This window comes from Nicotiana attenuata, chromosome 6 (genome assembly GCF_001879085.1).
Source record: "Nicotiana attenuata strain UT chromosome 6, NIATTr2, whole genome shotgun sequence".
In the NCBI taxonomy this organism is placed as follows: domain Eukaryota; kingdom Viridiplantae; phylum Streptophyta; class Magnoliopsida; order Solanales; family Solanaceae; genus Nicotiana; species Nicotiana attenuata.
The window spans coordinates 47864167-47875529 of record NC_031994.1 but is presented as its reverse complement, the minus strand read 5'-3'; the positions used below and the strand labels follow the sequence as shown (position 1 = coordinate 47875529).

The window sequence follows — 11363 nt, the reverse complement described above, 5'->3', positions numbered from 1 at the left end:
AAAAAAAAAAAAAAAAGAAAAATCCGATCTTGGTAATGTTACATACATGAAACTGCAGATTACGGAATGAGAAACGGATGACGGTTTCTTTTTCTTTTTTCTTTTTGGGAAGAAAAAATAAAAGTGAATAGATATAGATATGAATAAAGGAGAATTTTTTGGTGTAACAAAATGAACAAGGAAGATAAGTTTTGTGACGAAGAAAGATCAAGAATTAGAGAGAGAAGAAAGAACTGAAACGTTTTTGGAACAGAAGTGACAGAGATGTGGGGGGTTGGGGGTGGGTGGTGAGGTGGTGTGTGGGACCCATAAACCAATTTAGAAAAAGTTTAAAAATGGGTGGAATCACATTCATTCACGCTCATTTCTAGATTGTGCATCTACTCTTCTCACGGGACTTTTCTTATTCTCACAGATTTTATTTTATTTTGATTTTTTTTTTATATTCTTCGGTTTCCCACCAACATGATCTTTCTGATTCTCTTTAATCAATATGGGGTGTTTTGCTTTTACATTAGTACCCCTTAAATTAAATAAATAAAGGAGAAACTAAATTTAGATGTAAAAACAAAAATTCTTAAAAAAGCTATGTACTTATTGTGTCCTTATCTTTTACGTAATTAAATACTAGAAACAATCATGCCATAGTATCTTGATTTCCGATTCCAGCGATAAAATGTCTTTTAATGGTAGTAAAGTTAACATAAATTGGCCTGCTTTAAGATATAATTGTTAGTAAACTGTATTTGTAAAATAATTCTGGAAATATAAATGAGTATAAACAGAAATGAACATAAACAGAAATGACATAAAACCAATTCGAGCCCACTGAATTCACAGCGTTTCCTTAAGGAATTTAATCCCCTCCTAGTACCCAAGGTTATGGATTATTTCCTCCCAGGATAGAACGAATTACACACTGGTGTAGTGGTACTTCAAACCCCAGTGTTTCAGCGAACACAAAGTTCGGTAGCAAATCACACTTACTTTTTGCTTTGTTTGATGCTAAAAGTATGCAGAAGAAGGAGAAGAAACTCAGAAAATCGTAGTGAAATTCTGAGCAGAATAGTGTTGTATTTATAGCCAAAGTTAGGCTGAAATCTGAAGAGGTGCAACTCTTCAGAATGGCTGTTTATGCAAAACGCCCACAGCATAAATGTCATTACATAAATGGCCATTTACTCAATAATAAAGAGGGAAAATAAAGAGGGAAAATTGAAGAGGGTAGTTACTTTTCTGTTACCAAAACAGAAAAACGGATTGGATTTAATATTAATATTTTGTTATTAAAACAAATATTTAATAACATTTCTGTTAATATTTTACTATTAACAAATAAATTTGGTCCAAAAAGTTAATCAATCAATCATTTATTTGACCNACCATTTTGTAGGTCCAAAAACTTTGCAGCAACAAACTTTTTCAACCCGGCATCTCGGTTTTTGATTTCTTTTCAAGCGCAGTCCACAGTTCCTTTGACATTTCCACGCCACTGTAGACGTTATACAAAGCATCCTCCAGCCCGCTTAGAATATAATTCTTGCACAAAAAATCTGAATGCTTCCACGCCTCAATCACGAGAAAGCGTTCAGTTTCTGGAGTTTCGTCGGACAGCACAGGAACATCTTCCTTGATGAACTTCTGGAGACTTAGAGTAGTCAAATAGAAGAACATCTTTTGCTGCCAGCGCTTGAAATCAATCCCGGAAAATTTTTCGGGTTTCTCCGCCGGTGCCAATGCTGCCGGTGTCGTTCGACTTGTTGAGGCATTGGCAGTCACCATTGGAACAGCTTGGTTCTCATTTTCATTAGTCATTTTCTGTAAAAGAATGACACAAACGTTAAAATCACGTAGATTTTAATAGAGTACAAAACCACAAAGGTTTTATTCTTCCAGAAACAGTAAGTACAAATACAGAAATCAAATTAAATTCCTTAAGCTTGTTAGTAAACTGTATTTGTAAAATAATTCTGGAAATATAAATGAGTATAAACAGAAATGAACATAAACAGAAATGACATAAAACCAATTCGAGCCCACTGAATTCACAGCGTTTCCTTAAGGAATTTAATCCCCTCCTAGTACCCAAGGTTATGGATTATTTCCTCCCAGGATAGAACGAATTACACACTGGTGTAGTGGTACTTCAAACCCCAGTGTTTCAGCGAACACAAAGTTCGGTAGCAAATCACACTTACTTTTTGCTTTGTTTGATGCTAAAAGTATGCAGAAGAAGGAGAAGAAACTCAGAAAATCGTAGTGAAATTCTGAGCAGAATAGTGTTGTATTTATAGCCAAAGTTAGGCTGAAATCTGAAGAGGTGCAACTCTTCAGAATGGCTGTTTATGCAAAACGCCCACAGCATAAATGCCATTACATAAATGGCCATTTACTCAATAATAAAGAGGGAAAATAAAGAGGGAAAATTGAAGAGGGTAGTTACTTTTCTGTTACCAAAACAGAAAAACGGATTGGATTTAATATTAATATTTTGCGACGACGGCGCGAGGCTTGCCTTCTTCTCAACTCTTTAAGAGCTAGAAGAAGAGCAATTGCTTATATACCCATAAAAAACCTCTTCCTCTTCCAATATGGGACAATGCCCATTTGCCAAGGGGGGAACTTAAAATTTCACTCAAAAATTTTATTTCCCTCCATTTCCCATTCACCCTCTTTTAAGTATTTAATATATTAATTAAACACATCCAAAATCCAACAATAATCACACTTACGAGAGTCAAATATAACTAATTTAGAAGGTAATAGATATTTATAGAATTTAATTGAGATAGGAGAAAGAGAATATGTATAATTTAAATTTAATGGTACTTTAATTTTTAACATAAAATAGAGGGAAAAATTTATTTTTCACGCATTTTACAAAGTGCTAAGAGTATGAACCATTTTCCCATAGTTTTCCTCTTAACTAATGGTCAAATTTAACAAAAAAAAAAAAAAAAAGAGGCAAGAGTGGTCAATTACATTGATCTTCGTCAAAATACTTAAGGGGCCTCTTCTTCCCATTTTTAAGAGTTAAGAAAACATTGTCTTCAGTTGAATATTTCTCTTTTATAAGATTGGCTTGGCATTTAGTTTTTGTTACAAACTATAATGGATAACCTTTCTATAAAATTCAGTACATTGGTTTATTAAAAAAAACTTTTGAATAACCTAAAGTTAAATACAAAAAAACATTATTCCATCCATGCTATACTCCCTTATTTGTTGCCCCAAGACCGGATCCTCCTCGACAGGGATATTTTGGTAAACTTAATGGTGCTGACTTCCCGGGCGGTGGCGGGTGACTACAGACCCGAATGGAGGGCGGGGTCCATTATGTGGGCCCACGCTCACCGGCTTTTGTCTTTTGGCGGGTAAATTTTGGCGGGTAAGCTAACGACACGTCGTTGACCCCGTCTGTGTTACTGACCAAAGGCGTTGCCTTGATAATTCAGAAATATAAAAGGGAAAAAAATAAATCTGTAATTTTCACCTAATAATAATCCTGCCATTGTTTCATAGTTAAAGAAATTACTGATATTAGATAACACGAGACATACAAATTGGCTATGGAGTAAGTAATCTCTTGCTTAAATTTTTTTTTTCTTTTTTATCACGCCCAACTATGCCTTATAAAAAGGACTAAGCGGTCGTTGCAAATATAATCCTGTTTACAAGTCCGGAGTCGAATCCCACATAAAACTAAGGCTTAGCTACAGCTGTTCAATATCGCTAATAAACACAAGTCCAAACAATTTCCTAATTATAAAGATTATAATATTTATTTTTATCTAATTAACTAACAAATACTAGAAAGCAGTAAAACTATCAATTAACAAGGATAAGGATTGGAGACAAGATTAAGGAGGTCTAGAGTTATGATTTCCCCTATTGTCGGTATCCTTTCCGCTACGTTTTCTATAAATTTGCCTAAGTCTTCTCTACCGATCATGAGTGCTCTTAGTGTTGTAATTCTCTCCCGAGTAACTACCACAATTTACTAGACATATTCTCACGAATTACGCTAGCTGGCATTAAGTATGGCTCATTCGGATCGCACCAAGGTTTCGTTATCCCTAATCCCACCTTTAAACCCTCCGTATTGATCCCTTATATACGTTAGGAGTGATGTTGTTCAACAACTACCTAAATATGCACTCTCTCCCGAGTAATACATACTAAATAGGCACAATCGATTGAGAGCTCTTCAACCAACCACAATAATAACGTAGCTGAACAAATAGAGAAAATACTACAGCAAATCTATATTAACGTTGTTTAACCAAAAAAATAGAATTTCGGTTAAAACTAGAATTAAGAAGAAAAATCGGGTTACTGATAATCAGGAGACGAAAAGAATAAGAAATTTTTGAAGATAATAAAGCAGTAAATAAGTTCGTATTTCAATGTAATCTCAATGATATATTGTGTGTTTACAAATGCTGAGACCTCCTCCTTTTATAGTTGATTTTTCTAGGAAAAGATATAATGCCTTAGCCTTAAAGAGACAATTATGAGCATTAAATGACATTAAATGAAACGTTACACAATCATTCCTAATCAATACTGATTCGCTAACGTATTTGACATTTAATACTGAATTTAGACTCCTTTATGCCATCAGATTCATATCTTCAATTCCTTCTGACCTCCTGGCTTTAATTAAGTTAAATAGATACGAGACTCGTATCATTTGAATAGCATCTCGTGCCTATTTAACTTTCTTCTCCTCGTATCTGATATCTCTCGTGCCTCTTAATTGCTCATCATGGTTTGACCATTTGACCAGTCTACGTGTCATGCCACGTCATCTTCAATTATAAATTCAGTTTTTTTTTTCCAATACAGATAGTCCCCCCACTTTCCATTTATTTATCAATTAAATATTTGGGAAGTGGATCTTCACTAAAAAGGGAATTTTTGCCATAATCAATGTCATGAGACGCTTCAATTGTCTCTTCTATTTAATGCACCATATACGTGTCACATTCTCATTAGTTCTGCGATTTTGTAGCCTTTTCTAAGGCTTTTTTAACTCCACTATTCACGAAGTGATAATTGCCTTTATTTATAGTCTTTCCATCATTACACTTCTTAATTATCGACGGTTGAGTTTATATATAAACTTGTCCCCTTTTTCCTTTGTCTTCTTCTTCACAAGCTTTTTACCAAATTTCTTGCTATTTACTCTCGTTCACTTCTTCTTCAGTTCATATCTTCTGTTCATATCTTCTCACTATGTCGTCTTCGAATCCTAACCCTAAAAGAGTTCCAATTCTTGATAGTTTCCCCAATGCTCCTGCTAGATATAGAAGAGGTAGAGGAGGTGTGCTTCGTGGTACAGGATCGGTTCGTGGTGGTACCTCTGGTTCTATCACTCCTTCTTCTAGTTCTCACAATATCTCTAGAGGCTCTCTTTCTAACAGATCCACTTCCAAGGGCAAAGAATCTTCTGAGTCTAACCAAGAGCCTCTAGTTGAAGAAATTGTGCCAACAGATTTATCTTTCGAACATGACAAAGAATCCCTTCGTGACCAAGTGATTAAATTAGAGAGAGCTGATAAATATCCATCTTTAATTACTGAACCTTTGATTCAAATTGTTCGAAGAGACTGTCGTTGGAGAGATGACACCCACATAGTTATTCCTACCCCACACCAAAGAATATCTTCTTATAGGGTTGGCTTTTCTTTCGTTTACACTTATCCCTTTACTTTGGGATTTATTCCTGCTATTGATCCAGTCATACTTGATTTCTGTCGTTTTTTCAAAATTTGTTTGGCTCAAGTTGGTCCTCTCGTATGGAGAGCAGTAGCTTGTTTGAGGTATATGTCAACCAAAGCTGATGTCGACTTTACTTTCCCTCATCTAATTCATCTTTATCGCCCCAAGCTATTCCGCAATGGTGTTTTTACCTTAACTGCAAGAAGTAAAAGGGTTTTGGTTAACCCTGAAGATAATAACGACCGTGGCTGGTACACCCGGTTTGTTGCTGTTCCCACAATTGATTTGGTGAGTGATTCAAATATTCCTTTTCCTGAGAAATGGAACTTTGCACGTAAGTATTTTCTTCCTTGCCGTATCTGCTTTCGTTATTTCAACTTCTCTTCTAATTTTATTATTATTCCTTTGCTTTTTGTAGCAACCACGGGAGATGTGGAACCCGTTCCTAATTTCCGTGGTTGGGTAGATGCTGTCTTGAAAGTCGTGCCTATGGAGGCACGAACTTGGATATCTATTTCCAACAAACATGGTTGGAAAGTGAAAACACACGGTATACATCTCTTTTTGCTTCTCGTGTGTTAAATTCTTTTCCCCTCTTTTAACTTTTTATCCTTCTTATTGTCAGGATTTGCTATTCGAGGGATGTCAGCTGAAGTAGCTATCACCCTTCGAGCTTCTTCCAGTACTCCTCTTGCTTTGGAAAGAACACAAGCCACGCTGTCAAAGAGAAAAGTGGTTGAAGAGGATTCTGACGTTGATGAAGATGAAGATACCTCTTTGACAGCTCGTCCTAGAACCAGGAGGCGCATTGTTTCTGAGGATGAAACTGAAATCTCTCCCGCTCGTATCTCCGAACCCGTTACTATTACCTCCGATGAAGAAACCATTCCAAGGGACTCCCCTGAATCCACCCATCGCCTCTTTATTGAGGGCTTCGAAAGTGGTGAATTAGGTCCGGTTTTAGATGAAATTCCTCTTTCATCTTCCGTTCCTGTTCTTTCCGTTCCTCCTCCTCTAATTTCAAGTGTTTTCTTACCCACTTTGTCTGTTCCTGCCTCTTGTCAATTTCTGCTCCCTTACCTGCCTCGACTCCTTCCACTACTACTATTTTCACCTCTTCTACCGTTCCTCCTTCTATAGTTCCCCCTTCCTCTGCTCATTATGCAGAAGAGGGTTCTAGTAGCAGAAGCATGGCTATGAGGAGTGTAACACTTGAGGTTCCTGCTAATAGCAGTCTTTTAAGGAAGTCTGGCAGAGCAGATGTTTGGCTTGAACCCTTAATTGGGGATATTGAGAAAAAGAAGATGGACAGTCACAATTGTCTAACTTTGATGAATGATATAGTTCACTGTACATTGAAGGTACTCTCCCTTTACTCTTTAATAAATTCCTTTATTTTTAATTCTAACTTTCATGAGTTGTTTTTGTAGGCTAACCTCATTGGTACGGAATTGATGGGAAGAATTTCCCTCTTAGAAAAGAAGGCTCGCGAGTCTGATCAGACTTTTCTTGAGGCTGAGAGGATAGCTAGAGAAGCCCAGCTTGAGGCAACCAATTGGAGAGAGCAGTTTAAAAATGCTCAGAAAAAGATAAAAGAATTGCAAGAGAATAAACGTGACCTGGAACAGCAAAAGCAAATTCTGACTTCTGAATTAGCAGCGGCCAAGGCTTCTTCTAGTAAAGCTGAGAAGGATAAAGAACGCCTTGAATGTTCTTTTTCAGAACAATTATCAAAGTCAAGCGAAGAGATTAGAGAACTTAAGGTATTGTTGGGAAAGAAAGAAGAGTACGCGGGAGAGCTAGTTCAAAACTTGTCTCAGGCTCAGGCTGATTTGCAAATTTCCTCTGATAAGGTTCGTGCCTTAGAGAATCTCGTGCCTCCCTTGAAGCTACCCTTGACTCCACTTTGGCTAAAAATCAAATGTTAAAAAACGATCTTGCCTCGTGGGAAAAGGATTAGAGCTTCTTGAGGAAAAGTTTAACACAAAGGTGAGCTGNATTTCTTGCTTAGTCAAATCATTGCCCTTGACACCTGTTGTGAATGCAGTAACGTGATCTCGTGGGTCTGATGTACCATCATATTTGGAATATTAGGCATCTTAAACTTCTTTGGAATTGGAAGGGGAGCAGCGCTTGGCTTCCATGGTTGTTGGGAATATTTATCTATATCCACACCCTTGATCACGGGCGGTACTCCAGGTATTTGCTCTATGCGTTCATTTTGCTCCTTAAGCTGTTTCTGCAAAGTTAGTACTAGACTTTGTAAATCAGAATTAACTGGATTACCTGGGTCTCTCTCTTGTGTTTCACTAGGGGTTCCACCGCTGCCAGAATTAATCAATCCTGAACGAGGATTCTCCAAAGTGTTGTTGTTTGGAGCAGATGTGGGTGGGACAGCAGGCAATTGGCGAACAAAAGCTTGGAGAGCGTTATTGACTTGAGAGACAATAAGTTTTTGCAGAGCCTCATTCATGGTTTCAACGTTTTCGAATTGAGCCTGTCCATCTGTATAAGATCCATCAGGAGTGCCTTCACGAGATCGGCATGGGGAGCCTCGTGGAGAATCTTGTGGAGATCCTTGTGGGGAATCTCCCTGAAGTTGTTGGACTGTCTGAATTTCTAGCTTTCCTTGAGTGTTGTCATTATTGTTCGACATGATTGGTGCAATCAAGAAAATTAGATTGAGATATGCTGAGATATGCTTGATTATCAGATTTCCGGTAACGGAACCAATTTGTTTAACCAAAAAAATAGAATTTCGATTAAACTAGAAATTAAGAAGAAAAATCGGGTTACTAATAATCAGGAGACGAAAAGAATAAGAAATTTTTGAAGATAATAAAGCAGTAAATAAGTTCGTATTTCAATGTAATCTCAATGATATTTTGTGTGTTTACAAATGCTGAGACCTCCTCCTTTTATAGTTGATTTTTCTAGGAAAAGGTATAATGCCTTAGCCTTAAAGAGGCAATTATGAGCATTAAATGACATTAAATGAAACGTTACACAATCATTCCTAATCAATACTGATTCGCTAACGTATTTGACATTTAATACTGAATTTAGACTCCTTTATGCCATCAGATTCATATCTTCAATTCCTTCTGACCTCCTGGCTTTAATTAAGTTAAATAGATACGAGACTCGTATCATTTGAATAGCATCTTGTGCCTATTTAACTTTCTTCTCCTCGTATCTGATATCTCCCGTGCCTCTTAATTGCTCATCATGTTTTGACCATTTGACCAGTCTACGTGTCATGCCACGTCATCTTCAATTATAAATTCAGTTTTTTTTTTCCAATACAAACGTAACAGGAAAATCATCCTCCAATAGGCTCCATCAAAACCCTAGATAACAATTAGCTATTCATAATAGTATGCATAACTACAATACTAGAATTCATAACCAATAATGAAAATAGGAAGAAGGAAGTGAAAAACTCGTAGAAGAATTATCCGCCTTGCTCCTAGTGTGTTCTTGCCTCCTTATGTCGAATCCCCGGTCTAATGTCGGTCTCCCTAGCCTCCTTAGGTCTAGATTATGTCAAAAAATCTGTCCTCCCTCAAAATAGCATTTTTACATGTATTTATACGAAATAGGGTCAGGCCCAGACGAAACACCTTTTCCTGCGCGAAATAGGACTCTGGTTCTATAAAATTGCACAGGCGCGCCACGCGGTGTGCTTGTGGGGAAGTTAAGAGAGCTGATTCTGACAGGCTGCAGGAATTTTCCACAGGCGGCGCGTCCCGCGCCTCTCCACGCGCCGCGGTAGTGGGAAATCGAGAAAACGTAAAACATGAAAGTTGTAGCTCTTTTAAATAGTTTTCCAACGATATATTGTGGAGCCCAAACGGAGTTCTGAGCTAAAAGTTATGTGCATTTGACTAGATAATGCGCCGTATGCCCGCTCGATTCTTCGTTTCGTTCTTAACTATCATCCGTTCATCCCCGAACACGATCCCGGCTTAATTCCCTGGGCTTTTACTCAGACTTCAAAGCTCCAAATCACTTGAATTCATTTCATAATATCTACATAGCTCGGAATTACTCCTGCAAAGCATAAAATACACAATTAGTGCAAAACAGTAGCGATTAAAGCTCAAACTCAATTAAAATGCTGTACATTAGAGTATAATAAGAGACTAAAATATGTAATTATAGCCTATCATCACTTTTCTTCTTTTTGCTTTATAAATCAAGTATTCAGAACTTATTGGTTAAACAAAATTCAGATCGGTGCTTGTGTAGGGCTTACTAAAAGAGAAAACACTCATTACCACGAATTTCTTCACTCTAGGGTTCGAATAGAGACCTCTGATTAATATATGAATGAATACCATACGTTCAATCACATATCTTAATTGTTAAAAATGTTTGTCAGAAATTTCTCATTTTTAGCAATTTCACGTATTGTGGTCCCAATTAATGCATGTTTATCTGTTCAAGTGACTTGCTTCAATAGTTTCTTTTGGTCCAATAAATGGTGTCATAATTTCTTTATAATAAAAAATGCAGTCCGATGTACTAAGCTCTCGCTATGCACAGGGTCTGGGGAAAGGTCGGATTACAAGAATTTATTATATGCAGTCTTACGCTTCATTTCTGCAAGAGATTATTTTCATAGTTTGAACTCGTGACCTCGTGATCACATGACAACAAACTTTACCAATAATTTCTTTATAAAAGAGGAAAACAATCAAAGAGCCCAAAAAGAAAAAAAGGAAAACCACAGAGAATGGAGCAAGCTCTAACACTTGACCGACTTCAGAGATTGATGGTTTAGAGCATACTGTGCCCACTAATGAATGTTCCTCACATGATTGAGAGTTGGTTTATCTTTAATTAATACTATATTGGATTGGATCTTAATATCCGCGCCTTAATACCATTAACAAAGCCAACGACTTTCTATTGGTACCCACGTCAACCAAAAAAAAAAACACTCACAACTGTGCGCCAATTGCTTATTAACCTGATAATAATAATAATTTTTGATAGTCATTTTGCTCTGTTGTTTAGCAGGTGGTTACTGAAGTCAAGATGCAAGTATTGAGATAAAAAAAAAAAAAAAAGATATCAGGTTCAATTTCACACCAACATATGATAGAGGGCCTCAATTTTCATAACTTTTATGTTGGAATTCTCCCTAGTATACTAGTGAATCATTCAGGAAGATAGTTCGTTCTGATGTTTCTGCTACTAGGCGTATTTTCTCCTGAAAATTTAAAAAAAAAAGTAGTACTGTAAATTTCATCTCCTTATCAGGTGATAGGTTAAATTGTTTAAAGAAAAACGTGTAAAGACAAATAATAGAAAAAAATACAAATGAAGTACACAGAGACCAAATATCAGATAATTTCCCATTCTCTCAGTTAATTTGTTACTTTCCACTCCGTTGTAAATTTAATAAAACCAAAATAATTAAGAAGAAGAAATATCTCTTAAATTCTTAACTACTAGTTTAGAGCCTTGATGGCTTAGAAAGAGTACATCCATCATTGTGGTATCTATCCCAAAAACAAAGCAAAAGCACCCTACTAGCTAAGACTTCAATTTATGTCTTTACAAGACTAAACAAATATACCAGATTTGAGAAGTTGGGTATCAACTTGCAGAAGCATAATATAACTCTCCCC

The 11363-nt window shown here is 36.6% G+C and overlaps 1 protein-coding gene across 1 annotated transcript in view; it reads right to left on the bottom strand.

Moving 5' to 3' along the window:
* Positions 1 to 342, bottom strand: part of LOC109226954 (E3 ubiquitin-protein ligase BOI) — a 5567-nt gene extending 5225 nt beyond the window's left edge. Inside the window, exon 1 of the mRNA XM_019391902.1 lies at positions 47 to 342. The gene's annotated coding sequence lies outside the window, so the exon portion shown is untranslated. The remainder of the gene's footprint in view (positions 1 to 46) is intronic.